Source organism: Taudactylus pleione, unplaced genomic scaffold, assembly GCF_031769625.1.
Source record: "Taudactylus pleione unplaced genomic scaffold, aTauple2 ptg000465l, whole genome shotgun sequence".
NCBI lineage: Eukaryota > Metazoa > Chordata > Amphibia > Anura > Myobatrachidae > Taudactylus > Taudactylus pleione.
In genome coordinates, this window is record NW_028284867.1 from 1,445,461 (window position 1) to 1,466,957 (window position 21,497).

At 47.5% G+C, this 21,497-nt stretch overlaps 1 protein-coding gene and 1 pseudogene across 1 annotated transcript in view; both read right to left on the minus strand.

Annotated features, from left to right (window-relative positions):
• The window catches only part of TMEM178B (transmembrane protein 178B), a 408,058-nt gene that overhangs the window by 359,427 nt on the left and 27,134 nt on the right, over positions 1-21,497 (minus strand). The window lies entirely within an intron of this gene.
• LOC148504604 (E3 ubiquitin-protein ligase TRIM11-like) lies at positions 15,290-16,865 on the minus strand (annotated as a pseudogene).

Consider the following 21,497-nt stretch of genomic DNA (forward strand, 5'->3'; position numbering starts at 1 on the left):
TGGGGATCGGTGGGCCCCTGAGTAGGGGGTGTCCTAATGACGTGATTCTATGAGAATCGCATCATTTGGCCCCGTCTCCTTGTCAAATGATGTTGATTTTCCAGCATTTTAACGTGAGGGGCGGGGCTTAATGGCGCGATAGTCTGGCCCACCTACATCGTCGCACACCTGCATCTCCTCTCCAGGCAACTCCCGGAGAGGAAAACCTAAGAGTCGGTAAGTATGCCTCATATATCACTACAATCCCCTCTCCTCTACATAATAATACCACATACTGTATCAGTGTGTGCTGGGAGCTGTGTTATTACCCCTCATATATCACTACAATCCCCTCTCCTCTATATAATAATACCACATATCAGTGTGTGCTGGGAGCTGTGTTATTACACCTCATATATCACTACAATCCCCTCTCCTTTATATAATAAACCACATATCAGTGTGTGCTGGGAGCTGTGTTATTACACCTCATATATCACTACAATCCCCTCTCCTCTATATAATAATACCACATAGCAGTGTGTGCTGGGAGCTGTGTTATTACACCTCATATATCATTACAATCCCCTCCTCTATATAATAATACCACATATCAGTGTGTGCTGGGAGCTGTGTTATTATTACCCCTCATATATCTCTACAATCCCCTCTCCTCTATATAATAATACCACATATCAGTTTGTGCTGGGAGCTGTGTTACTACTTCTCATATATCACTACAATCCCCTCTCCTCTATAAATACCACATATCAGTGCGTGCTGAGAGCTGTGTTATTACCCCTCATAAATCACTACAATCCCCTCTCCTCTATATAATAATACCACATATCAGTGCTGGCTGAGAGCTGTGGTATTACCCCTCATATGTCACTACAATCCCCTCTCCTCTATATATTAATACCACATAGTGTGTGCTGAGAGCTGTGGTATTACCCCTCATATATCACTACAATCCCCTCTCCTCTATATAATAATACCACATATTAGTGTGTGCTGGGAGCTGTGTTATTACCTTTCATATATCACTACAATCCACTCTCCTCCATATAATAATACCACATATCAGTGCGTGCTGAGAGCTGTGTTATTACCCCTCATATATCACTACAATCCCCTCTCCTCTATATACTGTAATAAATAATACCACATGTCAGTGTGTGCTGGGAGCTGTGTTATTACACCTCATATATCACTACAATCCCCTCTCCTCTATAAATACCAGATATCAGTGTGTGCTGAGAGCTGTGTTATTACCCCTCATATATCACTACAATCCCCTCTCTTCTATATACTGTAATAAATAATGCCACATATCAGTGTGTGCTGGGGGCTGTGTTTTTACACCTCATATATCACTACAATTTACTCTCCTCTATATAATAATACCACATATCAGTGTGTGCTGAGAGCTGTGTTATTACCCATCATATATCACTACAATCCCCTCTCCTCTATATAATATTACCACATATCAGTGCGTGCTGAGAGCTGTGTTATTACCCCTCATATATCACTACAATCCCCTCTATATAATAATACCACATATCAGTGTGGGCTGGGAGCTGTGTCCCCCTATCCTCATACTTCACTATACAGTCCCCTTTATTGTAAATAACAAAAATATGACCCCATTTCAGTGTGTACTGGAAGTTGATGATTAATACTGCCTCCCTCAGCTATACCACCCTGGCCAGTGTACGGTCTCCCCAGTGTGTCACTTACCAGTTTCTCATGAGTCCTGCTGGTAGTCAGTGCTCATAGGTGCCGTGGAGGAGGAAGCGGGTCCCGCTGCATTGTGAAGAGGAGCCACCAGAGAGGAAAGGTAAGGTCACTGTGGCCATACAAGTTGCGCTGCCGCTGTACGGCACTGCCGACCACCTACTGATATCTCTGGCCCTCGTTTGTGTTCACACATACTGCTGCTCTGGTATCTCATATGTGGGTCGCGTCCAGCCCACCAGTGGTGACACTGACAGCAGCTCTGCTCAATACAGCAGTGTCTGTGACATTGTCCACTCTTGCCCTCACTCCTGCGACTGAGTGCTGGGCTAGGCGGCCACCGCTACCCACAAGCCTGCGGTGGCCGGCCAAGGCCCCGCCCCTTTCACATCCGGAGTTGCGCAAGTGCACTTGAGCTGTCTGGATTTTTGACTGATGAGTGGGAACACGAAGGGATTCTCTTTACTTTCAGGGGTAGCGGGAGCTATCTTCCTATAGCGGAAGGCTCCGGTAGAATGCAGGAGGGTAGGCAAATACAGGATGGAGACAGCAGGAAGCCACAGACTGAGCGTTATATAGTGGGAGGAGCAGGGTCCCCAGCAGCACAGAGCATATCAGGAGATGAGTGATGTGTTAGTGAGGACAGGGCTGCATGTGACAGGGGCAGTGACATGATGTGAGGAGGGGGAATGGAGGCAGCAGGAAGTCACGGACTGAGAGTTATATAGTGGGAGGAGCAGGGTCCCCAGCAGCACAGAGCATATCATGAGATTAGTGATGTGTTAGTGAGGACAGAGCAGCATGTGACAGGGGCAGTGACATGATGTGAGGAGGGGAATGGAGGCAGCAGGAAATCACAGACTGAGAGTTATATAGTGGGAGGAGCAGGGTACCCAGCAGCACAGAGCATATCATGAGATGAGTGATGTGTTAGTGAGGACAGGGCTGCATGTGACAGGGGCAGTGACATGATGTGAGGAGGGGAATGGAGGAGGCGGAAGCCACAGACTCAGAGTTATATAGTGGGAGAAGCAGGATCCCCAGCAGCACAGAGCATATCATGAGATGAGTGATGTGTTAGTGAGTACAGGGCTGCATGTGACAGGGGCAGTGACATGAGGAGGGGAATGGAGGCAGCAGAAAGCCACAGACTGAGAGTTATATTGTGGAAGGAGCAGGGTCCCCAGCAGCACAGAGTATATCAGGAGATGAGTGATGTGTTAGTGAGGACAGGGCTGCATGTGACAGGGGCAGTGACATGATGTGAGGAGGGAATGGAGGCAGCAGGAAGCCACAGACTGAGAGTTATATAGTGGGAGGAGCAGGGTCCCCTGCAACACAGAGTATATCAGGAGATGAGTGATGTGTTAGTGAGGACAGGGCTGCAGGTGACAGGGGGAGTGACATGATGTTAGGAGGGGAATGGAGGCAGCAGGAAGCCACAGACTGAGAGTTATATAGTGGATTAAAGCAGGGTCCCCAGCAGCACAAAGTATATCAGAAGATGAGGGATGTGTTAGTGAGGACAGGGCTGCATGTGACAGGAGCAGTGACATGATGCGAGGAGGGGAATGGAGGCAGCCTGAAGCCACAGACTGGGAGTGGGGAGCTGGGTGCAGAAGGTGAAATGGGCTGGGGGCAGAGGAAGGAGATGGGGGCTGGGGACAGAGGAAGGTGATGGGGGCTATCAGCAAGAAGACCTTACAAATAAATGGAGATTGTGATCAGTGCTCAACAGGGGGTATCCCAAGTATAGGAGCAGCTTAGTACTGGAGATGTCCTGTCTCCAAAAATCTAAGTATAAGCAGGGAATGTACTTAGCGCTCACCTGGGGTAGCTAGCCAAAGAATAGTGTGTGGGTGTTAGTCAGTGATGATAATTTAATAATGACAAATAAATTATATTAGTAGAAATCTAGTATATACTGTATTTATTGTTCTGGCAGACACAATGCTCCAGTCTGTGAACTATCACTATGTAAAATCCCAAGGGTTGGGAATGGTTGCTAGGGAAGTTAGATGGCTCCTTCAGGGTGCCTCTATCCTTAGTGTTTGATCAGTACTACGTCTCCTTGTATGCAACTAAAGTGCAGCAGCTCGAGTCTGTGGAGTCGTATTAGTGGATCTGATATCGGGGTATAATCTGGGTGGTAACTATGCCCTTTGAGGGGGTTACTTTCCGTAACAAATGACGTCACCCTGTGTGACAAGTCCAAGTTGGTGTGTGAACCACACTTAGTAGCTGATATGGGTATATCGTGGGTGGTGAGTGTGCCCTTTGAGAGGGCTACTCTCCGTAAGTATATACGTCACCCTATGTAGGGTGACGTATATACTTACGGAGAGTAACCCCCTCAAAGCCATCTAACTTCCCTAGCAACCATTCCCAACCCTTGGGATTTTACATAGTGATAGTTCACAGACTGGAGCATTGTGTCTGCCAGAACAATAAATATAGTATATACTAGATTTCTACTAATATCATTCATTTGTCATTATTAAATTATCATCACTAACACCCACACACTGGACCTCATTCAGAGTCAGTCGAAGCGGCCGCACAGTCGTACGCAGCCGATGTTCGCTAAACTGCGCATGCGTACAGTTCGCAATGCGCGTGCGCAAACTAGCGGCTACGATCAGAAATTTCTCTCTCCTTGAACACAGCCAGGTCGGTAGTTTGAGTGACAGATTGCGGCGTTTGTGGGTGGTAACAGGGGAAGGTGCTTGAAAACGGGGGAGTGGAGATCCGAACGCAGGCGTGCCTCATTATGCGAACGGCGTTTTATGGGAGTGCATAATTAACAAAGTAGTGTCATGGCACACGTGACAGGGGAGGTTTTACACTGACATGATCGTAGAGCTTAAGAGAGGGTATGAGCAACCTTTAGCTCTACGACCAGTTCCGATGGTTTACGATGCTCGCGATTAATCCTTATGTAGCCGGAGATGACGTGTTATGCGTACAAGATGTGGCCATATTTTTAGCGATCCGACCGCATCCACCCCTTGGTCGGCCAGCTAACGATCCGACCTTAGGGACGCAACATGCGTGTGCATCATTTGCATATCTGGCCCCTTTTCCTATACGTCCGTGCGGCCGCAACGACCGACTCTGAATGAAGACCACTATTCTTTGGTTAACTACCCCAGGTGAGCGATAAGTACATTCCCTGCTTATAGCAAGAAGACCTTGCAAGAGACGCAGGACAAGAACTATAGCCTGTATCATCAGTGACAGAGAGACAGTGTGATAAGCTACAGTGTATTATTACTTTATGTAAAGGATGGCATATCTTTCAGGTAACATTACCACGCAGAATACGACTTTCCTCTAGTCTCCAATCCTTCAAGCGATCCCTGAAAACTCACCTCTTCAGGCAAGCTTATCAGATCCCAGAACCACCCACATAACCTTCATAGCCTCCATATCTAATTACATCCCCTTTCACAGTCCATACACAACCTCACACATCATCTTTCTCTCACATCCTACTGACATTTGGCCGACATTCCTGTGTGAATGGATCATGCAGCCCACCAAGAAACTGTGCATTCTGGCTGGACCAAAATGCAATATATAGCACCTATCCTTGTGTATCACTGCCTATTTCCCTATAGATTGTAAGCTTGCGAGCAGGGCCTTCCTACCTATATATCTGTCTGTTATTACCCAGTTTTGTTCTATTAATGTTTACAATTGTAAAGCGCAACGTAATATGCTGCGCTATATAAGAAACTGTTAATAAATAAATTAATAATTATCATGCTTCACATATCACACATGCAGGGGAGGAATGTGCAGGATCAGGGGTGGTGGTGAGAAGGTGGGGCCCCCAGAGACATCAGTGTACCGGGTCCCGAGATTTCTGGTTGCCGGCCCTGGCAGCCACGCATGAATTAGCGTCCAACTCTGAATCAGGCCCAGTGTTATGATATGAGGAGGGGAGAATACAGACTGAAGGAAAGTGGTAGGAGCAGCATTCTCCATTACTGTGCAGTGATGAACTACTGAAGCCACTGCAGGAGAATTGCTGCGTCAGACTTCCCTGTGTATGAAGCAACATTCATAAATCCAACTTGTTTCTTATTGATGGGCACAAACTGCGCTCATATTTTACCGATTGTCAATAAATGCACTGAAGGTTGGCGGTCACAGAATATGCTCGTCCTCCCCCATCACAATAAGTTTGTCATCTGGAGCACATCCTGCTAGAACCAGACTCCCATAAAGGAAATATAGCCGATCGGCTGCTCCGTGATTTACAACCCTCCCACTTTCTAATTAACAAAACATCCCTTTGTAATGAGAGCGGAAATTCATAACGCTGTGATAACAGATAATCAGAACTTTATGTGTCTCATTATTCTTACATTTCTGCACGGCACAAGCAATACGCATCGCACGCCATAAATAAGCACACATACAAATTGTGGGTCTGTTAAACTTCATTCAGTATAGGAGCTATTTATCAAGCTGTGTCGGGGTCAGGGACTTCTCAAGAAGTCTATTTTAATGTGGCAGGTTAACTTATTTACCCCCCTCCCCCCAAAAAAGGGGCCTAACTGATTCAAGGGTGGACGCAATGTTAAGGTTCCAGTAAATTGATAGACAGTAAAAAGGTCGACAATGCCTAAATAGACAACAGATGTTAGACAGACAATAGATTGACAGGGAAAAGGTTGACGTGGATGAAGGACAGCAAGTACAAAATGTCAACACATTTTTTATCGTTAGGGTTAGTCACTTACCGGGGGGTTAGGGTTAGGCACTTACCGGTGGGTTAGGGTTAGGCACTGGAAGGGACAGTTAGTGTTAGGCACTTACCGGCGGGTTAAGGTTAGGCACTGGAAGGGACAGTTAGGGTTAGGTACTTACCGGGGGGTTAGGGTTAGGCACTTACCGGTGGGTTAGGGTTAGGCACTGGAAGGGACAGTTAGTGTTAGGCACTTACCGGCGTGTTAAGGTTAGGCACTGGAAGGGACAGTTAGGGTTAGGTACTTACTGGGGGGTTAGGGTTAGGCATTTACCAGTGGGTTAGGGTTAGGCACTGGAAGGGACAGTTAGGGTTAGGCACTTACCGGCAGGTTAAGGTTAGGCACTGGAAGAGACAGTTAGGGTTAGGTACTTACCTCGACAGTTAGAGTTAGGCACCAGGAAGGAGGGTTAGGGTTAGGCACTTATCGGAGGGTTAGGCACCCAAAGGGACAGTTAGGGTTAGGCACCAGGAAGGAGGGTTAGGCACTTATCGGAGGGTTAGGCACCCAAAGGGACAGTTAGGGTTAGGCACCAGGAGGGAGGCTTAGGGTGAAGATTAGGATTAAAAAAAAAATGTTTCGACCATTTTTGTGTCGATATTTTGACCCTGTCGCCTTTTGTACCTGTCGACCTTCATCCGTGTCAACCTTAACTGTCTTGACATTTTGTCCCTGTTGACCTTTTGACCCTGTCGACCTATTGTCTAACATCTGTTGTCTATCTAGACATTGTCTGTCTAATTCCTGTCTATCTTTTATACCAAAACCGTAGTGCTGATGCCGCACGCAGCTGGCCGATGTTTTAACTCTGCGCATGCATTTGAGTTGCACGGTGCATGCCTCCCGACTGAGACGCAGTATAAAGTCCAGTGCACGCACAGAGCTATGGTTAGGCAGCGTACGGTGTGTTCCTTGGAGGTCACAGGGTCGGTGGCAAATCCGGCGCACGCAGAAGTAGCGTATGCTGGGAGTGTCGCGGGAATATTGCTGAAAGCGACTGCGCATGGAGACAAAGAGCCGCCCACACAGGAGACGGTACTCAGATTGGGAAACTGCACCTGCCGTAGACTAGTGCAAGTTTCGATGGTGCTGCGCCTATGGTGTGTCTGAAGTCGCATCGGACGGAAATGCGGGGTATTAAGATGCTGCGGTTGGGCGTCTCAGTCCTTGCACCGTCAGACCCACGCTTGTACACAGGGGATGAGATCTGTAGCGGCACCATACAAATAGGCTGACAGTGGAACCAAGCAAACATACAGCTGCGGTGGGAAGTAAGGACATGTAACGCCATGTGGCTGTGATGTACATGTGGCGTGACCAGCTTGGGGTGGGAGAGGGCTGAAAGCAGACCACCAGTAGACGAGCACATGGTAGGTGGCTGGAACTAAGGACTATGAGGCTTTTCCATCCTACCGCTAGGCCATACTTGCCGACAATCAGCTCCAGCCTTCCGGGAGGAAGCTGATTGTTGGCTAACAGCGGGGGGGCGGGGGCGGTTATTGGTGGTGGAGCCGGGGCGGGCCAGCCAGTTGGTGGCACATTGGGGGTGGAGCCGGGGGTGGAGCCGCACGATCGCGTCATCGTGGCTCCGCCCCTCTTTACAATGCCGTTATTTTCGGCATTGTGAAGCAGGAGGCGGGGCCACGATGACGCGATTCAGCGCGAATCGCGTCACCGGCTCCCCCACTGCGGGGGTTTCTAGTCTTTTCAGGGGGGAGGACGGGAGAGTCGGAGGCTTCCGGAAGGCTTGCCTGCCTTTCCGGGGGGCCGGGAGCGGCACCAGAAAATCGGGAGGGTAGGCAAGCCTGCTTACTACATCAAGCTAATGCCAGTATCCGCCTGTCTATGCTGAATATCCATCCATTTGCCTCCCACTGTTTCTCCTTCCTCAGCTGTCATCATTAGTATTGAGACTACATCTTAATCAGGCTCGCAAATGAGCACGGAAGTCAACCTACCTGCCCATGAAGAGGCATGGCCTCATGGGAAAGGGGAATGGCCAACAGTACGCCCCCATCTTCATCACTCTGGAGTCGTGCCCAGCATTGGGCCGCTGCTAGGCTCTTCCCCGCACTGTTAAGATGTGCACGGCAACTATTCACCTGCTGCTCTGCATTTGCATATGCAGAACAGCAGTGAGAGTGCCTCCCCAACTCCCACCGGCGGGACATTGCGGCCCAAAGGTGGAATGGAAGGACAGTCTCTGAAAAGTGGGACTGTCTACCAAAAGCGGTACAGTTGGAAGGTATAGCTATAGAATATGGTGGCCGTCATAACAGTGAGTGGGTGCCATGTGCACTTTCCACTGTTGTCCATGATAATGAATGGGTATTTGGAGGGTAGTACAGGGCAGTTCAGCACTAGGCACACCCTTGGGGGCGTGGCTACATCCTCCTGTGTACATGATTAAGGCGTCTAATAACTAAGCAGTATTAGGAGACAGAGTGAAAAGTGATAAGGTTCCAGCCAATCAGCTCCCAACTGTCATTTTTCAAACACAGCCTGTGAGATGACAGTTAGGAGCTGATTGGCTGGCACCTTATCACTTTTCACTCTGTCTCCTAACACTGCTTAGTAAATAGACCCCTAAGTCCCCATTGTAACATACCTGCCTACTTTTTAGCTGCCCCCTACGGTGAGAGGTGTGGGACGCTGTGGGTCCATGATAAACAATAATGTGACTCAGTGCGATTCATGCCATCAAGCTGCCCAAACCGCCCACTTCACAGAGGAAGTGAGCAGCAGCAGGTGGCCAGGGTATGCTTCCAGGAGACGTACCTACCTTTCCTGGGTGTCCGGGAGAGCCACTTGGGATTTGGGAATCTCCCGGACATTGAGGGTACAGTAGGCAAGCATTGTGATACCACCTGTCCCTATAATGTTGGGAGTTGGCCATTGCTGATATATTAATAGTTATGTGAGTTGTAGTTTTCTGTCAGAGTGGTGGCAGATAGTGAACCTCCTTTTACGGTAAAAATGCTGGTGTAAATTCACTCAATGAAAAAATTGTCAGAATCGTCTCAAGGCGCCCCCAGCCAGGGCCAGATTAACAATGGAGCTATAGCTCCAGCCCTCCACATAAAAACAGGCCCATCGTCATGACCGTATGATGATGACCAGCTGGTCACATGGCCGGCCATAAAACAGTAATATCAAAATTGAATTTCTATTTTCCCTCACAAAATCTATGCAATTTTTAAATTTTTAGGTACTTAAGGAGACAGTGGGGCTGATACCCACACAGCACAGGTCACACCCCCTGCGCTACTGTCCACTTCGCTCAACAAATGCATGCCGCCTCTCTTGCCAACTGATTACTTCCTCCCACTCCCACATCCAAGATTTTGCCCGTGCTGCTTCCTACCTTTGGAACTCCCTCCCTCTCCCTATCAGACTCTCCACCTCTCTACAAATCTTCAAACGGGCTCTCAAGACTCACTACTTCATCAAGGCCTTCCAGCTCTCATCCTAACCCACCTCATGTTCTTTCCTCCCTATCTTCCCCTTCTGTGTCACGCCTGTCTGACTGCTCCTCCCCTTCTGTCACGCCTGTCTATCTGCCCCTCCCCTTCTGTGTCACGCCTGTCTGTCTGCCCCTCCCCTTCTGTCACGCCTGTCTGTCTACCCCTCCCCTTTAGAATGAAGCTCTCACGAGCAGGGACCTCTTCCCTCATGTGCTTCTCTTTACATTTTCTTCTACTCTCTACTCCCCATTAGGGCACCTAACACGTAAATGCCAACTCCCTGCTGCTTATTGTGAGTGCTTTAATCACAATTGCAGCAATGTATATAAATAGTGTCCTTGTCCTGCACTGTAATGTACTGTAAGTTACTTGTTTCTTGTTCACTTATTAGTTCTATGTACTATGTGAGGCGCTGCGGAACACTTGTGGCGCCATATAAATAAAGGATAATAATAATAATAATACTCACAATAGGCCCTTGATCATTTTTAGCCCCAGGCCCTAAATCCGACCCTGCCTCAAGCCCTACAAGGGTTGCATACCCGCCAGTTGTCATGGACATGCGGTGAGGTCAATGGCTCGGGAGGCACTAGCAAGTATCAGATTGATGTCATGCTGGGTACACATCATGTAGTGGGTATCCAGCTTTACACAGAAAGTGCCAGTCCTTGCATAGCGATGAGGTGCCAGCTACTGGTGTCTGCAAGCCCCCAGACAGTGTCCTGTTTTCCACAGCAGGCCCTCCTCACCTTTTTCTCCTTTGTGTCCTTTTTCTCATCTGTCTGCATATCCCAATTTCCTTCTCTCCTCGGTGCTGCTGAGCTCCAATGCCTGAGCACTTCCCGGACTGGTCACCTGATTGTCGGAGGTGTCCATCAGAGCTCAAGGCACGCCCCCTCACAGTGAGGCATGTCCCCATTAGATCTTTTTAACTGTGTTTTATTGGCTGCTTTGTGGCCCTGCCCCCAACTCCAGGCAGTGCCTAAGCTATCAGAGGGGAGGCTCAGCTCTTACTGTCTCAGCCCTCCCTGTATTTCCAGTGAGTGCTGCAATTTTGGTGAGTTTTGCTTATAAAAACGATCGGAATAATGCAAAGAAGATATTTATAAATTATAATTATCTTCTTTGTATTATTCTAATTATTTTTATAGGCAAAACTCTGCAGTCTGACAGGGAGTATGACAGGAGAGGCTCTGCCTCCCCTGCCTACCCTGACTGCATATCCCTGCCAGGTTTCCACCAGGAATACAGAAATACCGTCCAGCATACCTCCCAACATGTAGACATGTGAAATCGGGAAAATGCAAGCTCATCTCTGACCCCCAAACCTTGCCACTATCCACAAGTAAAGCCCACTTTTGGTCAAACTTCCACCCCTTTTGAGGATCGCAAATAGAGACTGTCCAAAAACCGGAACAGTTGCTAAGCAAATGTATATGAATAATGTGGGCGATGTGGACAGGGTTACTAATGATTTTTAACGTTATTGCAAAATTGTATAATACTTTAACACTTAAGACAGCCTGTGTGTGCCTGGCCAGTGTTATTAATAATAAACACTAAAGCATACTTGCTTACTCTCCCGGAATGACCAGGAGGCTCCCGAAAATCAGGTAGCGCTCCCGGCCACCAGGAAAATCTCTCCCTCACCCCCCCCCTCCACCTGCTTGCAGCATCCCTCCCCACGGCCACCCAGTTTCAGAGCACAAGCTCCATCCCGCTATACAATGCCTTCTCTTCTCGGCACTATATAGCGGGAGGTCACTGTGCCGACCTGACTGCCTCCAAAGGATGGGGCAGCAAAGTTGGTAAGTATGCACTAAAGCTACGGCCCTAACTGTGTGGAGTTTGTATATTCTCCCTGTGCTTGCGTCGGTTTCCTCCGTGACTCGGGTTTCCTCCCACACTCCAAACATATACTGGTAGGTTAATTGGCTCCAAACAAAAAATTAACCCTAGTGTGTATATGTGTGAGCATGTGGTAGGGAAAATAGATTGTAAGCTCCACTGGGGCAGGGATTGATATGAGTGGCCAAATATTTTTCTGTAAAGCGCTGCGGAATATGTGCGTGCTATATAAATAACTGGTAATTAATTAAATTTACCATGTAAAAAAAACACTAAATGCAAATCATACTTGCCGACAATCAGCTCCAGCCTTCCGGGAGGGAGCTGATTGTCGGCTAACAGCGGGGGGGGCGGGGGCGGTCATTGGGGGCGGAGTCGGGGGCGGGCCAGCCAGTTGACGGTACATTGGGGGTGGAGCCGGGGGCAGAGCCGCACGATTGTGTCATCGTGGTTCCGCCCCTCTTCACTATGCCGTTATTTTCGGCATTGTGAAGCAGGGGGCGGGGCCGCGATGACGCGATTCAGCGCAAATCTTTTCAGGGGGGAGGATGGGAGGGTCGGAGGCTTCCGGGAGGCTTGCCTGCCTTTCCGGGGGCCGGGAGCGGCACCCGAAAATCGGGAGGCTCCCGGCCACATCTGGAGGGTAGGCAAGCCTTATGCAAATCCAAAATAAAACGTACTAATTAACTTAAAATAAATACTAACATCCATTGTTTTCCCCTTCAAAAATCAAATGGGAATATTCTATCCTGCCAAATACTTAGTTTATTGCTGTAGTCAATAATGTATATAATGTACACAGTACACTGTGCTATGAAACAAAACCAGAAAACAGCTATACAGTATATAAGTGCCTACAAAATTTGCTTCTAAGGTCAAAATGATAAAAATAAAAAAAAACAACAACTCAGGTCAAATATTAGATTTATTACAGATATTATATAAAGATGACAGATCAGCCCTGGAAATTAAATCATTAATGGGCACAGGGCAGTCAGACACACAGCTCTGCAAACTATATGCAACATTGGGATATATACAGGGAGTTCGGAGAGTCCCTCTGCAGTGACTGTGTGCTTAGTGTGTGACAGTCCAAAATCCAAATAGGAGAACCACACCAACTGCCGCCAGTGAGACCCGGCCGCCGATGTTTGGCAGCGTTTGGGGTGGCAGTTGGTGTGGTTCCCCTATTTGAATTCGCACACTTAGCACTAAGATCCTCATTTATCAATGAGTTTTATCATTCACAACGAGTGATAAAACTCATTGCATATGATAAATGGTGCTTCAGCCAATCAGCTCCCAACTGTCATTTTTCAAACAGATAACAGTTGGGAGCTGATTGGCTGGAGCACCATTATTGAATGCAGCAAGTTTTATCCCTTGTTGTGAATGATAAAACTCGTTGATAAATGAGGCCCACAGTCACTGCGGAGCTGCTTTCCAAACTTACTGTAACCATATTCATTTCTAAGATGTATAAGGTTAACACATATCTCACAGCATTTCCTATTGGAAAATGGGGATAATGAGAAAAATGGGGATAGTTTATGCTGAGGGCTGCCATAATTATAATACAGAACATGTGGACATACATATAACATAAAGCATTCTTGCCTACTCTCCCGGACGTTGCAGGAGGATCCTGATTTTTTTGTGTAGTCCCCCGCACCTCGGAAGAGTAGGCGGATCTCTCGCATGGTGAATACTTAAGGTGCGTACACACGTAACGATTTTTTGAACGATTTAACTATAACGACGTCGTTATCGTTAAATCGTTTAAAAAATCGTTAATTTATTTGGGTGAACAATGAACGATAATCGTCCAAGCGCGCTCCCGTTTGTAATTTGTAGTTCATCGTCCATTCTGACTGTCCAACATAACGATTTTCATTCAGAAAATCGTTCATGTTGTACAGAATGAACGATGTCCATTCACTGTATGCATGATTAAAAAATCGTTCATCGTTCATGAAAATCGTTGACAAAATCGTTCATTAATTTAGTAACCAACGATTTTTGTAAACAATTTTCGTTCACTTTTTCAAGGGAAAATCTGAACGGAAATCGTTAACGAAAATCATTGGTTAATAAAATCGTTGCGTGTGTATGCACCTTAAGTGAGCACAATGGAGCAAGCTGGCAGCAACTGAAATTAGCCTTCACCAAGTTGAGCGTGGGTGTCAAAAACAGGTGACTATTGTGTGCCTATTAACCAGTGGCAGATTTTACCTAGGGGCTGCAGGATTGCAGCCCCCCCCACCACCACCGCCACCCAGCACCTAATTTACTTCTGGCCTAAGGGCCTGATTCAGACCCACTCGCGAGCGGCTGTCCGCTCGCAAGTGGGTCGATGGTCTGCACTGAGCATGCGCACGACGGAGGGAGCTCCGTCGTGCGCATGCGCCAGACGCGACGAGCGAAGGACTTTCCTTCGCTCGTTGTGTCTGATCAAAGGGGGCGTGCTGTCGATGTTGATTGACAGCACGCCCCCTTTGGTGGGCGTGCCGGGGGCGTGCCTCCCGTCAGAAGCCGGCCCACTGACATCACTAGTGATAGAGCCAAAATCACTCCGGGCCTTGCGGTTGAAAACCTCAACCGCAGGCTCCGGCTCGCAGTTTCGATGGTCGCGATGGTCATGACCATCGCGGCCATCAAACTGCACTCTCGTATAGGCTGTGGGTGGTGACCCACAGCTATACGAGCGTCCAGGAGGACGCTCCATAGTTATGGAGGACGGCCCTCATTCAGAGCGTGCGCTCTGCTCAGAGCGTATGGCTCTGAATGAGGGCCTAAAAGGTCGCTATGAAAAAAATCCTGAGACTTTTAGGTGCCTTGATTCAAAAAAGTTTGGGAGCCACTGCATGTATAAATCTGTGTCATACTACATTTTCTTCCTCCTCTCTGGGAAAAACCCAGAGAGGAGATGCAGGTAATCACTCCAGGGGGCGGGGACAGTCTTTTTGCATCATTAGGGCCTGTCACGGCATAATGTCGCTGATCAGTGGGGAGAGGTAGAGCTAAAATTATGTGATTCTCATTGATTCGCATCCTATCGGCCCTGTCCCCTCCCTATGAACTCGTGATTCCATGTAATACTTCCCATCCTCCCCACTTCACTGTGACGTGAGTGGGATGCTGGAGGTTCACCCAAGCTTCCAGTGAACTACCTGAAAAATTGGGAGTCTCCCGCACCTTCTGGGAGAGTAGGTAAGTAGAATCTGTGCAGGTAGTGGTGCTGAGGGTTGTTTGACAGCCCCTGTGATGTAATTGTGGAGAGATCCCACATAAACATATATGCAATTGGAATATCTACTGGCCACATATGTAACACATCAAAAATAAGGCAAATCTGGGAAAAGTGGGCATCTGGTAATATAATATTTACAGCAAAACAGGAGGAGATCAGCTCCACCCACTGCTTCATCCCATTGGCTGCTTGGTCAAAAAATCAGATTCCCCTCCCTGTGATGTCACCAGTCCCTGGACAGATTTCTTACATTATGGTAATTTAATTTCACCCAGGTCCTGATTATTCCAGATATCTGCATAGAACCTCTCCCTACACATAATGCACCATGAAGGGGCTCAGTGAGGGCGGCAGTGAGTGTGTGTAAGTGTCTAATGGGGTCACACAGAGAATAGAAGGACATCTGTCCTGCCTCATAATCCAAGTATATCCTCACTCTGTCACATGGGATATTGTCAGGTAACCGGATCACTATACTGTTATGTATCACTGAGTAGTGATTATTACACCTACACACACCAGGACTTGTTATTACCTCCAATGTATGACTGACCTCCTCCCCTGTCTATACTGGGATAACACATCCCCACCCTCCATAACACTGATTTACTGACATCCACTTCCCAGTAATGTCGCCCTGAGGAGAATCTCCTGGTGCTTATTACCAGAGGATACTGAAATCTTTCTGGTGTTACTGGGCGATTCTGGCTTATATCTGACAAGGATGCAGTTTTCCTGTCACCTGATATCTTTATATTATTAAGATCTGTGGTTACATCCAGTAATAGGTCTGTAGCTTCCTGCACATAGACCTCTGTATTTATAGTACCTGTTATTATATCAGATAATATGTGTAATTTCCCTGAGATGAGAACCACATCCAGATCTCCAGCACCACAAACCTGGTTATCATGTTTCTGTGTCCTCAGTATCACACAAGTCACCTGTGTCTGGTTCCTGTAAGACAGTCACTGGATCAGACATGTTACACAGCTCCTCAATGTGACACATCTTCCTGGACAGCTCGTCCTTCTTTATTTCCAGCTGCTGGATCAGATCAGAGACTGAGAGTGAAACGCGCTGTTTCTGCCTTGAGATCTCACTCAGTACTCTCTTCTCCACGTCTTCCAGCTGTCTCCTGATGTCTCTAAACAGGGCAGTGACTGTCTCTGTTACACCAGCTGCTTTTCCCTGATCTTCTCTCCTGTGCTCCGCAGACTCTGGACTCTTATCTCAGCCTCCGCTCTCTTTGTGGTCAGTTTCTGCAGAACATTTCTCAGCTTCTCCTTCTTCTTCTCAGAGGCCTCATCCAGCGACTCCATGTGATGTCCTCTGTGTTCCCCAATCAGACAGCAGGACACACAGATACATGTAGCATCCTCAGTACAGTAATATTTGAAGAGCTCCATATGGACGGAACATTTCCTGTTCCATAGGGAACTGATGGGATCAGATAAGACGTGTTCTGCTGACTTGCTGTGTACTCTCAGGTGATTATCACACAGAGAAGCCTCACAATGCAGACAGGATTTAGCAGCAGGTACAGGAGAGTGATTGCAGTAAGTGCAGAAGATCCCAGTCTCCTCCTGATCTGGCCGAGTAGACAGGAAACTCCCCACTATGTTATACAGAGGAATGTTCCTCCTGACACGCTCCTGACACTCTGCATTCAGGACAGGTATAAACTCCAGACCCCTTCTGTGTATCCAGCACATGATCAATACAGACCCGGCAGAAGTTGTGGCCACATCTCTGGGTTACAGGATCTGTATAAATGCTCAGGCAGATGGGACAGTCCAGCTACTGTCTCAGATCAGCAGACGCCATCGCTGGCAGCAGGTGAGAGAAAGGAAAGTGACAGTCTCTGACACTCAGACACCAGTACAGTAGGATCATATTGTGCAAACAGGGCGAGGCTGAGCTTGGGTACAGTAGTAAGATTATGGGCCATATTCAATTAGGCGCGATAAGTTCAGAAATTGCAGTAAATTATGACTGGCGATAATATAGTCCGATTTTGCAGATTTTTGAGCAATATTATCACATGCGGGCTCCTGTTTTTCACCAAAAATACAGGAAAAAATGGGTAGGTGCAATAATTTAACGGGCAAAAATGTCATGACATGTAAGAAAATGTGTCTGTACCCCAAAAAATGGCTAACATACATCGGAAAGCAATTTAGAAGTGTATTATTGGCCGTAATAAAAGTATTTAGGGTACTTAAATTGTGTTGGTTGACTGTAATTTGTGTATTTGAAAAAATGTAAGAAAAAAATTATAGAAAGCAATTTTTTTTTCCCCAGGAAATTACTGTTGCGTGTAAATTTGGGGTACGTTAAAATGGGTGCAAGTATATTTTCGTGTCGTAACAGCGCTCTTTTAAAAACAGTTAAGAAAATACCTGCTGCAGCCACTTGCAATGTTTAAAACATTTGTCGCATTTATACAGCCCCCCCCCGAAATACCAGACCCTTGGCGGAATGTACTAAAGGTAAAAAGGCCTTAAAAATCCAGAAAATGCCGGCAGCATAGCAAATGACAGCTCTTATCGGGAGAGCTGTCCTTTGCGATATTCTTCGTACATAACGCGGTAATAAACCACGGCATGTACCCGAAGACAGGCGGGATGTACCGTATTGCTAATGCGATGCTTAGTTCATCACGCCCCCAATACGTTAAACCCATCTTCAACTATTAGATTTTTTTTGCACCCAAAACTTGAACAGTCATTTTTGCCCAAATTACACAAATTACACAATGGAGTAATTTATCATTAGCGGGATTTTCAAAGGGTTCTGAAAGAAATCACCAAATTTTTAGGCAAAAATAGGGATTTTGCTTTTTTTTTTTTCACCTGGTCTGAGATGGTGATAACTTTTTGCCTATTTCACTATATCCGATTATCGTGGTTGCGATAATTTACCACGAAATATATGGCCCCATATCTGTGCTCTGGGTGTAATGTGTGCCGGAATGCAATTCCAGCAGTGTTTTATATATATATATATATATATATATATATATTAGGGGTGTGCACCGGCCACTTTTCGTGTTTTGTGTTTTGGTTTTGGATCTGGATCTTTCTTCGTGTTTTGGATCTGGATTGGTTTTGCCAAAACCACCCTTCCGTGTTTTGGGTTCTGGGTTTTGTGTTTTGGATCTGTATTTTTTTTTTAAAAAGCATAAAAACAGCTAAAATCACAGAATTTGTTGGTTTCTCTGCTCCTATGCTATTATTAACCTCAATAACCTTAATTTCCACTCATTTCCAGTCTATTCTGAACACCTCACACCTCACAATAGTGTTTTCATGTCCAAAAGGTTGCACCGAGGTAGCTGGATGACTATGCTAAGCGACACGAGTGGGCGGCACAAACACGTGACCCATCTAGGAGTGACACTGCAGTGGCAGACAGGATGGCAGTTAGAAAAACTAGGCCCCAAACTGTACATAATGCAAAGAAAAAAAAGAAGTGCAAGATGGAATTGTCCTTGGGCCCTCCCACCCACCCTTATGTTGTATAAACAGGACATGCACACTTTAACAAATCAATCATTTCAGCGCCAGGGTCTGCCACACAACTGTGGCTGAAATGATTGGTTCGTTTGGGCCCCCACAAAACAAGCTGGCAATTAATGTGTCCCTGCACAAACTGGCTCTACGGAGGCAAGATGTCATCCTCATCCTCCTCATCCACCGATTCCTCACCCTCTTCAGTGTGTACATCCTCATCCTCACAAAGTATTAACTCGTCCCCACTTGAATCCACCACCACAGGTCCCTCTGTACCTTCTGGAGGCTGGTCTCCCTGGAAGAGCTGATAATTCATTTTGATGAACATCATCTTCTCCACATTCTGTGGAAGCAACCTCCTACGCCTTTCGCTGACAAGGTTCCCGGCTGCACTAAACACTCTTTCGGAGTACACACTGGAGGGGGGGCAACTCAGGTAAAATAGAGCCAGCTTGTACAGGGGCCTCCAAATTGCCTCTTTTTCCTGCCAGTACAGGTATGGACTGTCTGACATGCCTACTTGGATGCTGTCACCGATGTAATCCTCCACCATTCTGTCAATGGTGACAGTATCATATGCAGTGACAGTAGACATGTCAGAAATTGTTGCCAGGTGCTTCAGTCCGGACCAGATGTCCAAACTTGGTCCTGCCTGCCCTGCATCACCGCCAGCGGGTTGCTTAGGATACCTAAGTTTTTTCCTGGCAGCCCCAGTTGCGGGAGAAAATGAAGAAGGAGCCGTTGACGTGTCACGTTCCGCTTCAGCTGACAGTGTGTTCACCAGCAGGTCTTTGCACCTCTGCAGGCTTGTGTCGGCCGGAAAGAGAGACACCACATAGGCTTTAAACCTAGGATCAAGCACGGTGGCCAAAATGTAGTGGTCTGATTTCAACAGATTGACCACCCTGGAATCCTGGCAAAGCGAATGAAGGGCTTCATCCACAAGTCCCACATGCCGAGCGGAATCGCTCCGTCTTAGCTCCTCCTTCACTTTCTCCAGCTGCTTCTGCAAAAGCCTGATGAGGGGAATGACCTGACTCAAGCTGGCTGTGTCTGAACTGACTTCACGTGTGGCAAGTTCGAAGGGCTGGAGAACCTTGCACAACACGGAAATCATTCTCCACTGCGCTTGAGTCAGGTGCATACCCCCTCCTTTGCCTATGTCATAGGTGGATGTATAGGCTTGTATGGCCTTTTGCTGCTCCTCCATCCTCTGAAGCATATAGAGGGTTGAGTTCCACCGTGTCACAACCTCTTGCTTCAGGTGATGGCGGGGCATGTTCAAGAGTGTTTGCTGGCGCTCCAGTCTTCGGCACGCAGTCGCTGAATGGCGAAAGTGGCCAGAAATTTTTCGGGCCACCCAAAGCGTCTCCTGCACGCCCCTGTCGCTTTTCAGAAAATTCTGCACCACCAAGTTTATTGTGTGAGCAAAACATGGGACGTGCTGGAATTTGCCCAGATGTAATGCCCGCACAATATTGGTGGCGTTGTCAGATATCACAAATCCCCAGGAGAGTCTAAGTGGGGTAAGCCACTGGGCGATGATTTCCCTCAGTTTCTCTAAGAGGTTGTCGGCGGTGTGCCTCTTACTGAAACCGGTGATACACAGCGTAGCCTGCCTTGTAACGAGCTGGCGTTTCTGAGATGCTGCTACTGGTGACGCTGCTGCTGTTGCTGCGTAAGGTGATACATCTACCCAGTGGGCTGTCACAGTCATATAGTCCTTAGTCTGCCCTGTTCCACTTGTCCACATGTCCGTGGTTAAGTGGACATTGTGTACAACGGCATTTTTCAGGACACTGAGGACACTTTTTCTGACGTTTCTGTACAGTCTCGGTATCGCCTGCCTAGTGAAGTGGAATCTAGACGGGATTTGGAACCGGGGACACACTACCTCCATCAATTGTCTAAATCCCACTGCACTAATGGCGGATACCGGACGCACGTCTAACACCAACATAGCAGTCAAGGCCTCAGTTATACGTTTTGCTTCAGGATGACTGCTGTCGTACTTCATCCTCCTCGCTAAGGACTGTTGGAGGGTCAATTGTTTAGTAAAAGTAGTGGTGTTCCTACTTCCTCTCTGGGATGATGAACGACTCCCAGCAGCAGCAACAGCAGCAGCGGCAGCAGTAGGCGTAGCAATGCAGGATCCTCCAGAGGAATCCCGGATAGGAGAGTCAGTCATGCCAGTGACATGGCCTGCAGGACTACTTCCGATCCTGACTAAGGAGGAAATTGACGAGGAGGGAGTTGACGGTGTGGTTTGCAGGCGCTTGGATACAACAGGACAACGGGATTTAGGTGTCCCTGGACTGCTTACGGTCTTAGCCAAAGTTTCTGAACTTGACAGTAACTTTTTATGAACGCGCTGCAGGTGCCGTATAAGGGAGGATGTTCCTAGGTGGTTGACGTCCCTACCCCTACTTATTTCACCTTTACATATGGTACATATGGCAAGACAGTTGTTGTCCGGATTTGGATAGAAATATTGCCAGACCAAAGAGGTGGAATGTTTGGTCTTCTGCCCAGGCATGACCGTGATGGGCTTTTTCATCCCACGGACAACAACTGTCTCCCCCGGAGCCTGATTTAAACAAACCACATCACCATCAGAATCCTCCTCGCCAACTTCCTCCTCAGCGCCAGCTACACCAGTATCCTCATCCTGTTGTACTTCAACAGTGACATCTTCAATTTGCATATCAGCAAGTGGACTGTGGGTGCTCCTTTCAGCACTTGCAGGGGGCGTGCAAATGGTGGAAAGAGCCACCTCTTCCCGTCCAGTGCTGGGAAGGTCAGGCATCGCAACCACCACCACACTTGGACTCTCCTTGGGGATTTGTGATATCTTCTTAGAAAGCACAGTTCTTCGCTGTGCTTTTGCCAGCTTAACTCTTTTGATTTTTTTAGTGGGAGGAGGGCTTCCATCGTCATGTGAAGC